Source organism: Aphelocoma coerulescens, chromosome 3 (assembly GCF_041296385.1).
Source record: "Aphelocoma coerulescens isolate FSJ_1873_10779 chromosome 3, UR_Acoe_1.0, whole genome shotgun sequence".
Lineage (NCBI taxonomy): Eukaryota > Metazoa > Chordata > Aves > Passeriformes > Corvidae > Aphelocoma > Aphelocoma coerulescens.
The window spans coordinates 64,718,345-64,730,478 of NC_091016.1; the positions used below are offsets into that span (position 1 = coordinate 64,718,345).

Below are 12,134 nucleotides of genomic sequence, written 5' to 3' on the forward strand. Positions count from 1 at the left end.
CTTTTGAATTCTGCTGTACAGAACAGCTGTGTGTTCAGCACAATATATCACACACAGCAAATCAAAGCCAGCTTAGACTCAACTTTTCTGCAGCTTTTTCCTCCAATACTTTTCCTGGATTACTAATTAATAGAGACTAGATGCCAAATACTTGGACATGGCCTTAAATCTGGGATGCAAAGAGCCTGATCTCCCTATTGTCCCAGGGGCTCAAGCAAATTGAATTTAGGCATCCCTTTTGATTTGCTAACATTTTGTATCTGCCCTCTAATCTGTTGTAAATAATAATACAAAGGAGAACAACGTTCAACCATACATATACCTTCCTCTCTAACATTTTTTGCCAAATATTCTAACCAGTGATCAGCAATGAGCAGGACTCCAATTAAAGACTTGCAGATACAGCATAAAAATAGAGAAAATAATGAGAAAAAAAATTTTAAATTTAGATCTTTATTATACAGGCCCAAAGCTGTGGTCACCATGCATTTACACTGTAAAGGGAATGATTTTGCTGAAAGGATCTCACTAAACAAGTGTAAAGAGACCACAGACTACAGCATTCCGAATAACTGACATTTTAATTTTTGAAAGAGCAAAAATAAATAAAGGAATGGCAAGTATGTCCTTTTCACATATGGTGGGGCATATTCATATTCCTTCTTTTCTATAGCTATTCAAGAGACAAAATTAGCAAATACAGCCCAAAAACACAGACCCTTCGTGTGATGCCTCAGCTAACTATTAGCTGTTTCTCTCTCCTTGGATATTAGATCAAACACACATTTAGATATGTGCATATGCCAAAAAAAGAAATGCAATGTGGGGTTTTTTGTATTTAATTTCTACTTCCTGCCTTTTCCTTCTCCTTTTAGGACACTAACAGGAAGTAATTGGAAACATCTAGTCAAATAAAAGCCCTAGAAGTTTTCCCTTCTAGTTTTTCATTATACTTTTATAATTTAAGGATTCATCACAAATTTTAAAAGGTTGAGGTGTCTTACAAGGAATTCATCATCTCTGGAATACAGACAGCCACAGTGAAGAGCTGCACATAGACTGCACACATAGTGTTATGTAAAAGTGGTTATCTTTAAAAAAACAAAACTTCTTTAAAAATCTGTAGATCAAAACAAAGCATGTCTTATTCCCTACAGGATTTTCTTGCCACCTGTTCTTCAATTATTTGCACTAGGAGATTCTACAAATGGTATTAGTTACAATATACAGTCCACTGTCATCTTCTGGTCCAGCAGAAGAACCTGTCTCTTCGATGGATGCAAAACTGTTCATCTGAGCAGATCATCCTCAACAGCACAAATATGGTCTAGAAACTCATAGAGTTTATTGCTTTAATTTATAAAATTAAACCTGCCCCAGACAGGTAATACTGGTGTGTAATATTGCCATCCCTGGGTTCTGTCAAAAACGGGGTACTGAGGTGCTCAGAGCCGTCTCAGAGCGCAGCGCTGGGATCCTTCTGGCACTCCAGACCCAAGATCGATGTGATGTGATGCGTGCTAGAACATGGGCGCACTTCTCACTTAGCTCTGCAGAGCCCGGGACATGGTAAGCTGCCAGAACTTCCTTCATCTTGCCTGTTGACAAAAGGAACAATAACTAGTCATCACTGGTTGCTGGAGTTGAATTCCAATTTTTAAAAAGCCCTATAAATGAGACTTTTTTTTTAGCCATGCAATAGCAAATGTTTCATTAAGAAAAGATCTGGGATAAATTTTACAGTCTCTCTGTTAGCCATACGATGCTTATGAGGGAGAAAAGCCTTATACTGTATAATTCCTAAAACATTACCCAGGATTAAACATACAATTATTTAAAAAATAAGTGTCCAGTACCGTACTACTTTGAAAACATCAATAAAATGTTATCCTTGTAAAAATTAATTTTGTATAGCAGATTTTCTGGACTAAAGTGCTGTATTGTCTCTCACACACACCGTACACAAGACACAGAGTAAACAATCTAGAGGATTAACAAACAATGAGTGAGAATCCAACAGGTTAATAAGTGGCCTATATGAGTCTGGTGTAGAACTATCTCTAACACATATTGGTCATGTTCATTATGTATTGATAACAACTATAAAACCTTCATAAATGACCCATTGAATGGGTTTCACAGAACCAATGGTCAAAACAGACCTCTACATTATCTGTTCTGATTTCCTGCCAATTATAATTTTTTCAGATAGTCCTCTGTGAAGTCCAGAGAAAATCAAACTTTTAGTATCACAGACTAAGATACAAAAGACCAAGAATATATCTCCAATACATATTTGCTGCAGAATATGTAGAAGGAGAGGCAAAGGTACCTCCAGAGGGTGATTCCTCCACTCCCTAGATAATCTCAAGAAGTCCATCTTTTTCCATGGACTGTGAGTAGGTTAAAGACCAACATTTCTTATGAGTATGAATGCGTTATATCCTACCACAGACATTTGACTATGTTCATATATTTATTGCACAAAGACCATTCACAAAGCCATCAGACCCTAGTAATTTTCAATCAGTACTGAATGGGCAAAATATAATTCTTCAATCTAATGTAAATACAAAAGCCATGCAATAAATTCCAGAACCAATGCTAGGTTTTTGGCTACATACCCTGAAATTTTCTGGAGCTATACAAATTACTTTTTTTATGTATAATTATTATTCTTATAATTATCACATAAACAGAAATCACTAAAGGAACAGAGGTAGCAGGTGATTTGAGAGATCGCTTTGCCCACCCTGACCAATACAATACCTGCTGATGTTTGTCTAACCTATTTTTAAACGTGAATGGTTGATGATTCCATTAATTCCCCCTATACTACCTATTCCAGGGCTCCACTTTCCCTTGATGCTTACATTTTTTCCTGATGTTTATACTAAATCATCCTTGTTGAGATCTAACCTATTACTGCTTTCCTCTACCAACAGCACACATGGCAGCTGAATTCTTTACTCTTCACAGCCACCCATTGCTACAAGGAGGTGTCTCTGATGACTTTGTTTTCTCCGCTCTACACTAAACAACACTTCAATCTTTCCTTGAAGGCCCACATGCTTTAGATCTTTGAGCCCAGACTGATCTCTTCTTGGATCCTACCTGAGCTGCAGTTCCTGCAAGTGGGGGAAGCTCTTCCACTGAGGCTTTACCGGTGCTGACTGAAGCAAAATAACTACATTTGATGCTTTGTTACTCCCCTTTCTAGAGCCTGGCCTTTGAAGTAGCACATCAACAGCACATGTTCAGCCTGGGACCGGGTCATTTGTACAGAAGTGCTGCTTGGCCAGTTTTTTCCCATCTGCAGCTGATTTGTTGAGCTCTATGTGCAGTTCTGCATTTGCTCTAATTTAACTGCTGGAAACCCCATAGTTTCTAGGGTGCTCCACTACTTCATCTTTACTTTCTTGTTTTCCATAGCCTTGCTTCCAACACACTTGTTCTGCTCTATGAATTTATTAAGTGTATGTTCTAACCTTTTATCCAAGCTGTCAGTGAGAATACTGAATATTACTGGAACAAGAGAACAACAATTTAAGAACTTCACTTAATGGTGTATCATTGAGAACTGCTGTTTGTATATGGTTTCCAAATAATTTCATGTATCATGTAATTTCATATAATTATCATGCAATGATAATTTATTCTAGCCCAGTTTCCCTAGCACACATAAGAATAATAACAACTGAAATGTTTTGCCATACAGCCTTGTTAAAATAAAGAAGCTAATATTAGCAAATATATAAGAAGAATTGTATAGACTTTGAAAATAGAAAAGATGGAGAAAAGATTTTGAGTGATAACAGTCTTGCTAACAATTGATTTCACATCTATATGGCTACTTTTGTGAAGTATGTGCTTTACTGAAATATTGTTCAGACTTAATGGAAGTCTTTCACAGCCTTTTAAAACTGAATTTTGCTCAATGAAATGCTCCACTGAGAAAACAACTGACACATACACTACAGTTTAGAAACAAATGAGTTGCACAACTTCACAAAACTCCAGGCTGCAAAATTACTGTTAATTGCTTATCTTAAAAAAGATATCATGATCAGAAACATACTGAACAAGACTGCTAAGACCAACAGGAATGGTCATATTGGGCTATGCAAAGAAAAAGTTACCATTTACATTAATCTTTATGGAGGTACAGGCCAATTTCACAAATACAGGAAGCACAGATTACTCTTCATAACCTAATCTGGGTTATTAGCAGACTTTTTCTACTGTTCACTCTATGATATATTTTGTTTGTGCCATCTGTGCTACTCAGAAAAGTGAAATAACTTGCTTCCCAAGGTGGAAACAGAGCCCCCAGTTCCTTCTGAACTGGAAGAATTGGAGGCCAGCAGAAGCTGAAATACAATAAAAAGCCCACCTTCAATTAACACAAAATTTGATTTTATATTTAGGGATATATCCCATTGGATTTCCAGTAAAAGAAAAGTGAGACTGACCTCCTCTGAAATATACATGGTGACAGAGAGACAGCCACATAAAGAGTGCACACAAATACTCCCACCTTTCTCCAGTGGAAAAGAAGGAAATAGGATAAAGGATGGGTGAGCCAGTCTGACCCAGGACTGCTCATTATGTACAGCCTGCTGTCTGACCAAGGCAGAGAAAGACTCCCACAAAAAACCTGCTTGTTACAGCAAGTCAAAAGTCCTGAAGCTGAGACAAAGCAGATGTCTGCCCCTTAATGAGAACAGATCTAGGGATTATAAATTATTGAGATTTAAGAGATTTTATCAATAATTTTAGACATACAGATACCAAAATTACTTTTGTCTTTTTGTCAAAAGGGCTAGGACTTCTGAGAGTCAAGATTTTGCTAACAGTGACAGGGAAAGAGACAAACTGTTCAATCAGAAGCATAACTGAAAGTCCAGGCAGCAGCTTGCTCAGGACCAGAAGAGCTGATACCTTGTTGACATGGAAAGATGTATCATGGTGACTCCTGTCTTAAAAGATCATCATTGTTCTCTTTGCAATCCATGGCAAACAAACCCATGATAAATGTCAGTATCCAACCAGAATTATCTGGAGCCACTCAGTGATGGCAGGAGAATTTGTGCCAGGCTCGTTTAAGTGCCTAACACAAGTGCCAGGAGCAGCCATGAGAGGTGTGTTGGTGTCCCACCCCCACTGCACAGCTCTCACTCTATACTAGAGGCAGAAGTCAGCTTAGCAGTGTAAATGTACTGCAAGAGTAAAGTGAGATGAGTCCCACACCTTTTTTTTCAAAAGGAGAAACAGGAGCCTGTATTTAAATAGTGAACGTTAGTGAGTTGGCTGATGGGGAAAATTAGTAACATTCAGTGTAATTAAGACTGCAGTTATCAAGTAGAGATTAATAGAAAGTGCAAAACTTCTTCATTTTAGCAAGCAGCATAAAACCTACATAATTTAACTGACTTTAAATTTCAGTGAAAGTTTATGGGTAGAGACTAGATTCCTCATAATGAAATACCTCAATCTGTTTGTTCCTTGAGGTCAGACGTCTTAAACTTTACATTACAGGAATGCTGATCATTGCAATACTTGAATTACATTATGAAGCCCTTGTCCCTGATGTTAGAGAAGCCTCTATCAGGATAATAATAATACTTGGAACATCATATGATGTTTTATATATTGTGCTGTCATACATGAAGAGGCAGTAGGAAATTTGAAAATTATGAGGGTGTTTTCTATGACTCAGCCTAAGGGGTCTTGGGGGAAAAAATTGCAGTGATGTTCAATATCTGAACTGCTATATTATTTCTGTATCTGTATACAAAAGATTCTTATACTTAATTGTTTAAACAAATTAAAAGACATATTAAGTATTAGAATATATCTGAGTCTTGATATCATAAAGTCACTGGGGATATAAGACTAAAGGGAAGTAACAATATGCTTAATTTAAACTATACTTAATTACAATGATAACAAAGTCTCTAAACTTTCAGAGGATTTATTTAGAAGTGTATTTTTAAATTAAAAAGAATCTGCTAAATTAACAATCACATGAAACAGTTTAAAAAAGTAGCATATAGTTTAAACACAAGCAGTGTGCCATTTAGAACAATTTAAAACCATTAGAAAAAAATCCTATGTAACACACTTTAAAAATGTGAAGAACTTTCAAGGCTTTTCTGCACTGAATATGGTGGTGTATGTAGTGTCAGTTAGAAATGAACACTCCAGTGGCACACTGCATTCTGTAGGTAAGACCTGATTAGTGTACCAAGTGATAATCCAGTTGCCAGTCCTCCAAAATAGGCTGGGATCAAGTAACTTTTTATGGGAGTGGGTGAGTTCTGGGCTGAAGGAAGAATTTGACAGCCTTGGAGCAGTTTCCCTGGTGTGTGACTGAAATGCCCGTACTGCACTGCACAAGACAACAAATGTAGTCCCCTCTGACCTTTTTACTTTCTTCTGTTCCTTTCAGGTAATCTATACCTGGTGTTTTTCACTCCATATGTATCTTCTGTCAGCAAGAATTCTGTAATCTGAACTATATCATTCTTGCAGCTGTGCAAACTTGGGCCACTTCAGTCCCTGGCTTTATAAAATCTAGCGTTATCAGCTCCAGAGAGCATCTTGTGAGCTCCACGATGTGATGTTTTTCTGCAAAACTCCTCCTTCTGAAGAGAGTTGTTCATGTATGAACAGGAGTTCAGTTTTAGTTCATTTTTGTATGCTCATAGATGCAAAGTAAAGGTGGAAAATGTGATTTTTAGGAGCTGATAGGCTCAGAAGGATCTGAGAAAAGCAGAAGATAAAAGGGATTTCTAGAGCCTTAATTTTAAGATTACACTATTTAAAAGCCAGTCTCATAATCTTGGAAGGCACAATTTTTAAATATTTGGCATTTGTATGACAAGAAACATCCAAATATACTGTCTTTCAGCTTTACTGGCTGATGCAGTTATCCTGCTCTTCCTTGCCACAATGGAGAGAAAGATTTAAGTTTGTTTGGGGGTATGTCTACACACTTACATGACTGAAACTTGGCCATGAGCCAACTCTTGACATACTTGCTAGAACACTTCATCTACATTCAAGCAAAACAGTGCTCATTGGTGTGGCTACAGAATGGCAGACGGTGTGAGCTGGAAACTGCAAACAACACTTCAAGGTGTCAATGAAGAACAGCCTTAATCTCTCCTCAGCTGAGCTTGACTGCGGGAATGCTTCTGGTTTGCTTCAAGGAAAAGGCACATCCATAACACAGCAGGGGCTGTTCAAGAGAACCCTTTTTGTATGCACTGAAGCTGTGAAGCTGTGAGGACAAGCTCAGGGTGGGGTGGTGCCAAAAGCTGGCAGGAATGGTGACAGCATCTCCACCACAGCCACACGTTCCGTGGGAGGGCTGGGAGCCGACAGTGTGACTGCTGCCACGCTGCATCAGTCCTGCAGGAGAAGCCTTAAAATAACCTGTACCTCTTCATCTTCCAGGAGGTGGGTCAGCCTACAGGTGCCCGTGGCTGATTCAGGGAGCTGTTTGCTGCCAGGTTCCAGAGAATGGAATTTGTCCCAAAGTGCTGTTTTTGCTGGGCTGTGAGCCAGCAGGAAGAGAGCGCTCAGCACCAGCACCTCTCTCACCCAAGAGGTAGGTTGGCTGTCGCTGCCTCCCAGCTGTGGGGCTGGTGTGTTCCTATACATGGGCATGCTGGGACAAAGCAAATAAAAAAGCCACTGCACAATCACTGAATATCAGCTGGAATTGGCTAACAAATTTTTGCCGCCAGGACATAGCAGCTCCCTGTACTGTCTCAAAGTAAGAACTCCTGGTTGGGCTTCAAGCAGCATGGAAGAAGAGAGATGAAACCCAAAAGCAGTACCCCTAGCTTGATATGGACTTGAAGCTCTTAAACCTCTCTGGGTGTTTGTCAGGGCTGCAAGACACTGATGGCTTGTGGCAATCCTGAGACAACCCAAACCCCCAGGATTTTTCTTCTTTCTCACAACTGAAGTCTCTTCATTTTTTACTGAATACCTATGAGCATCTGGTTCCTGACAGCAAACTCTGGAACAGGCAAAACAGTCCATAGTCCTTTACTATGTGGAATAGGAGAGGTACAAAATAGGGGAACAGGATACAGAAAGGTTGCATGCAGGCCTCTCCTATTCCTTTCCATTAACTGCATTAACTGGCCAAGCTCTATCCAATTTTTTTTTTTAACATCTTTTTGCTTACTGTTCCAGAAGTTCATTGCTCTGATGACTAGAATAATTTTTTCCTAATTTGAAGCCTACATTTTCATGAACAATTTATAACCCTGATGTTTGTGTTTACAATAAGGATATTTTCTCTTTTTTTGGGGGTGCACTACTTGGAGGTTCTTAGAGGGACTGTGTTCACAGTCTCTTTCCCAAGTTTTGATTTATTAGGTTAAGTCAACATCTGTTAGCATCCTCTTGCCTCTTGGCTTTCCTGTTCTTTCCCTAGCTTCTTCTGAGTGTCTTCCATTTTGATTTAAACTTACTGGAACATGAGTCTCAAGGCATAAGAGTGATAAGACTTTATCCTACACACTTCTGTTTAGCAGACTGGTTGACAGAGTCCCTTGGAAGGCAGTCGTGAAGAGCAAAGGAATTCAGGAAGGCTGGACATTCTAAAAGAAAGAAATCTTAAAGGTGCAGGAGCAGGCCATCCCCACATGTCAAAAGATGAACTGTCGGGAAAGAAGATAGGCTTGGCTGAACAGAGAGCTTTGGCTGGAATTCAGGAGAAAAGAAAAAGTTTATAACCCTTAGAAGAAGTGGCAGAGAACTCCAAATCACTACAGGGATCTTGTGAGATTATGCAGGGAAAAAATTAGAAGGGCCCAAACCCAACTAGAACTGACTAGAGCTATAAAAGACAATAAAAAATGCTTCTTAAGGAGAAACTCCATCTTTTACTGGATGTGGGGTGAAACATAGCAACAAAGTATGAGGAAAAGGCTGAGATTCTTAATGTCTTCTTTGCCTCAGTCTTTAATAGAAAGACCAGTGGTTCTTGGGGAACCCAGACTCCTGAGCTGCAAGACAGGGATAGGGAGCAGAATGAAGCCTCTGTAATCCAAGGGGGAATTGTTAGTTACCTGCTTGGGTTAGACAGACCCCAGTCTATGGGCTGGATGGGATCCATTCAAGGATACTGAAAGAGCTGGCAGAAGTGCTTATCAAGCCACTTTCCATAATTTATCACCAGTTCTGGTTTACCAGTGAGGTCTCAGATGGCTGGAAGTTGGCAAATGTGATGCCTGTCTACAAGAAGGGTCCAAAGGAGAATCCAGGGACCTAGAGGCTTGTCGGCCTGACCTTGGTCCTAGGGCAGGTCACAGACCAGGTCATCTTGAGTGCCATGACATGGTATGTGCAGGACAACCAGGGGATTAGGCCCAGCCACTGTGGCTTCATGAAAGGCAGGTCTTGCTTGACCAATTTGATCTCCTTCCATGACAAGATGCCCTGCTTAATGGATGAGGGAAAGTCTGTGCATATTGTCTACCTGGACTCTGGCACCATTTCACACAGCATTCTCATGGAGAAACTGGCTGCTCCTGGCTTGGGCAGGAGTTCTTGCACTGTTCACTGATTTAAAAACTAGCTGGATGGCTGGGCCCAGAGCAGTGGTGAATGGAGTTCATCCAGCTGGTGGCTGGTCATAAAAGGGTTCCCCAGGGCTCAGTGTTGGAGCCAGTCCTGTCTAATACCTTTACTGATGTTCTGGAGGAGGGGATCAAGCACATCCTCAGTCAGTTTGTACATGACATCAGGCTTGGTGGGAATGTTGATCTGCTGAAGGGCAGAAAGGCTCTCCAGAGGGATCTGGACAGGCTGGATCGATGGGCTGAGGCCAGTGGTATGAGGTTCAAGAAAGCCAAGTGTCACATCTTGCACTTGGGTCACAACAGCCCCTTGCAGAGCTACAGGCTGGGGCAGAGTGGCTGGGAAGTGGCCCAGGGCAAAAGGACCTGGGGTGCTGATTGACAGCAGCTGAACATGAGCCAGCTGTGCCCAGGTGGCCAAGAAGGCCAAAGGCATCCTGGCCTGTGTCAGAAATACTGTGGCCAGAAGAACCAGGGCAGTGATTGTCCCCCCTGTATGTGCCACTGGCGAGGCCACACCTCAAGTCCTGTATTCAGTTTTGGGAGTGAGTCCAAAGAAGGGCAACGGAGCTGGTGAAGGGTCTGGAGCATAAGTCCTGTGAGGAGTGGCTGAGGGAGCTGGAGGTGTTTAGCCAGGAGAAAAGGAGGCCCAGAGGGGACCTCATCATTCTCAACAATTCATTGAAAGGAGGTTGTAGCCAGGTGGGGTGAGTCTGGGCTCCGAAGTAACAAGCAACAGGACAAAAGGAAATGGCCTCAAGTTGTACCAGGGAAGGTTGAGACTAGATCTTAGGAAATTTTTTATTATGAAAAGGGTTGTCAAGCACTGGAACAGGCTTCCCAGTGAAGTAGTTGAGTCCTCATCCCTGGAGGTATTTAAAAGACATGTAGAACTCGTCCTTAGGGGCATGGTTTAGTGGTGGACTTGGCAATGCTGGGTTAATGGGTGGACTTGATGAACTTAAAGGCCTTTTTCCAACCTAAGTGATTCTATGATTCTATGATAAAGACACTGATAACTTCACTTTCTCTGCTGGAGTTACTTTGCTTGATATGTCCTAAGATAGTATTTCTCTTTTTTTTTTTTTTTACACAACTGCACCAATGGCTCAGAAGTACCTCACAACTATGAAACACACTTTTTTTTTCCCCCTCCCTTGTTTTGCTGTCTTCAAAAAGTAATTGCAGAAACTGTACTTATTTCATTGAATGCTTGACTTCATATTTGTACAACTAAATTTTATCCTGATCTTGCAGCATCTCCTTTGGATGAAAGGTACCCACCCATCTGCAGTTGCCTGCTAGGGTTTTGTCAATCTGCAGAATGAATTAGTTTCCTGTGTCCCTTCTGCTGTCTAAAAATTGTGTCTTCTTCCTGGGCTTAGCCATGCAACAGAGACCATTAGCCTGCTTTCCACATGCCCCTCACAGTTCTCACTTTACAGTGGAAATACTGTTTCCAATTGCTACAGTGCAGGAATTATGTCCCTGATGAATTAGAAATGCATGACTAGGCAGGACAGGTGAAGCTTACAACATGGAGCTTCTCTTAAAGATCCTAAAAATTGCTTGAAAATATCAGTCTACATTTAAATGCAATCATTTATACTTAGCTTTAATTAATGACTTACACAATCTTATTTTAGGTCCAAGTTATGATTTGTCATTACTTGTGGTTTCTCTGTGACCTCAGCTGCTATTGATCAGAAAGTCAGTAATTCCAGTCTGATTCTGTCTTGTTGGGCCTGTCACTAAAAATATTTTGGCAACTTAAATAGAATTTATAAATTATGTAAACAGAATGCTTCTTACTTCCATACTCTTGTTATTCAATAAATGTCTCTGTATTGATGGTAGATCAGTCCAGCATTAAATAAGCAGAAGATAATCTTCCTGTAGGTCATTTTGTTTCAGATCATTAACTCCATTTTCTAGTCAGCTGCCTCTCTGCAAATTCTAAAAACATTGATTCAATCTACATTGGTGTTACTGCTCGTTCACTTCAGTTATTCCAATCAAATGCCACAACATATAAAAAATGCCTCAGATAATCATTATGGGATGACAGAGCTCCAGAGCACTGCCAAGGCTCTTCCTGTTGAAGACTGCAGGCTGCTATGATGCCAGCTATGGTCTCCCAATGACTTACTATTAAATCCATCCTGGGGGGTTAACTGGATGAACTGTTAAACAGATTTTTTTTTTTTTTACATTCTCTCATATTACATTTTAGACATTTTGGCGTGCTTAAATCTGTCTCTTAAAAGAAAATTGTAATGGTCTTTCTTAAAAAAAACAATGGAAATCGTTCTGTATAAATAATTATCAGAATCAGCAAAAACCTATTATTTTACCAGCTACCAATCCCATCTTTCTTTTCTGAGCTACAGACCCAGGCACTCTCCATATCAAGAAACATCTCCATCACCATTATTCTTCTCCCTTAGCTCTGACAAAGACTGATCTGTTTTTCAACACTGGTAGTTGCATTCTCTTGATACCTCTGCTTTTAAAATGATCTCTTTTGCACAT

At 40.1% G+C, this 12,134-nt stretch overlaps 1 protein-coding gene across 1 annotated transcript in view; it reads right to left on the bottom strand.

Moving 5' to 3' along the window:
- Positions 1 to 454: 454 nt before the first annotated feature.
- The window catches only part of SCAF8 (SR-related CTD associated factor 8), a 103,421-nt gene continuing 91,741 nt past the window's right edge, over positions 455 to 12,134 (bottom strand). The window contains exon 21 of the mRNA XM_069010634.1: positions 455 to 1,598. The gene's annotated coding sequence lies outside the window, so the exon portion shown is untranslated. The remainder of the gene's footprint in view (positions 1,599 to 12,134) is intronic.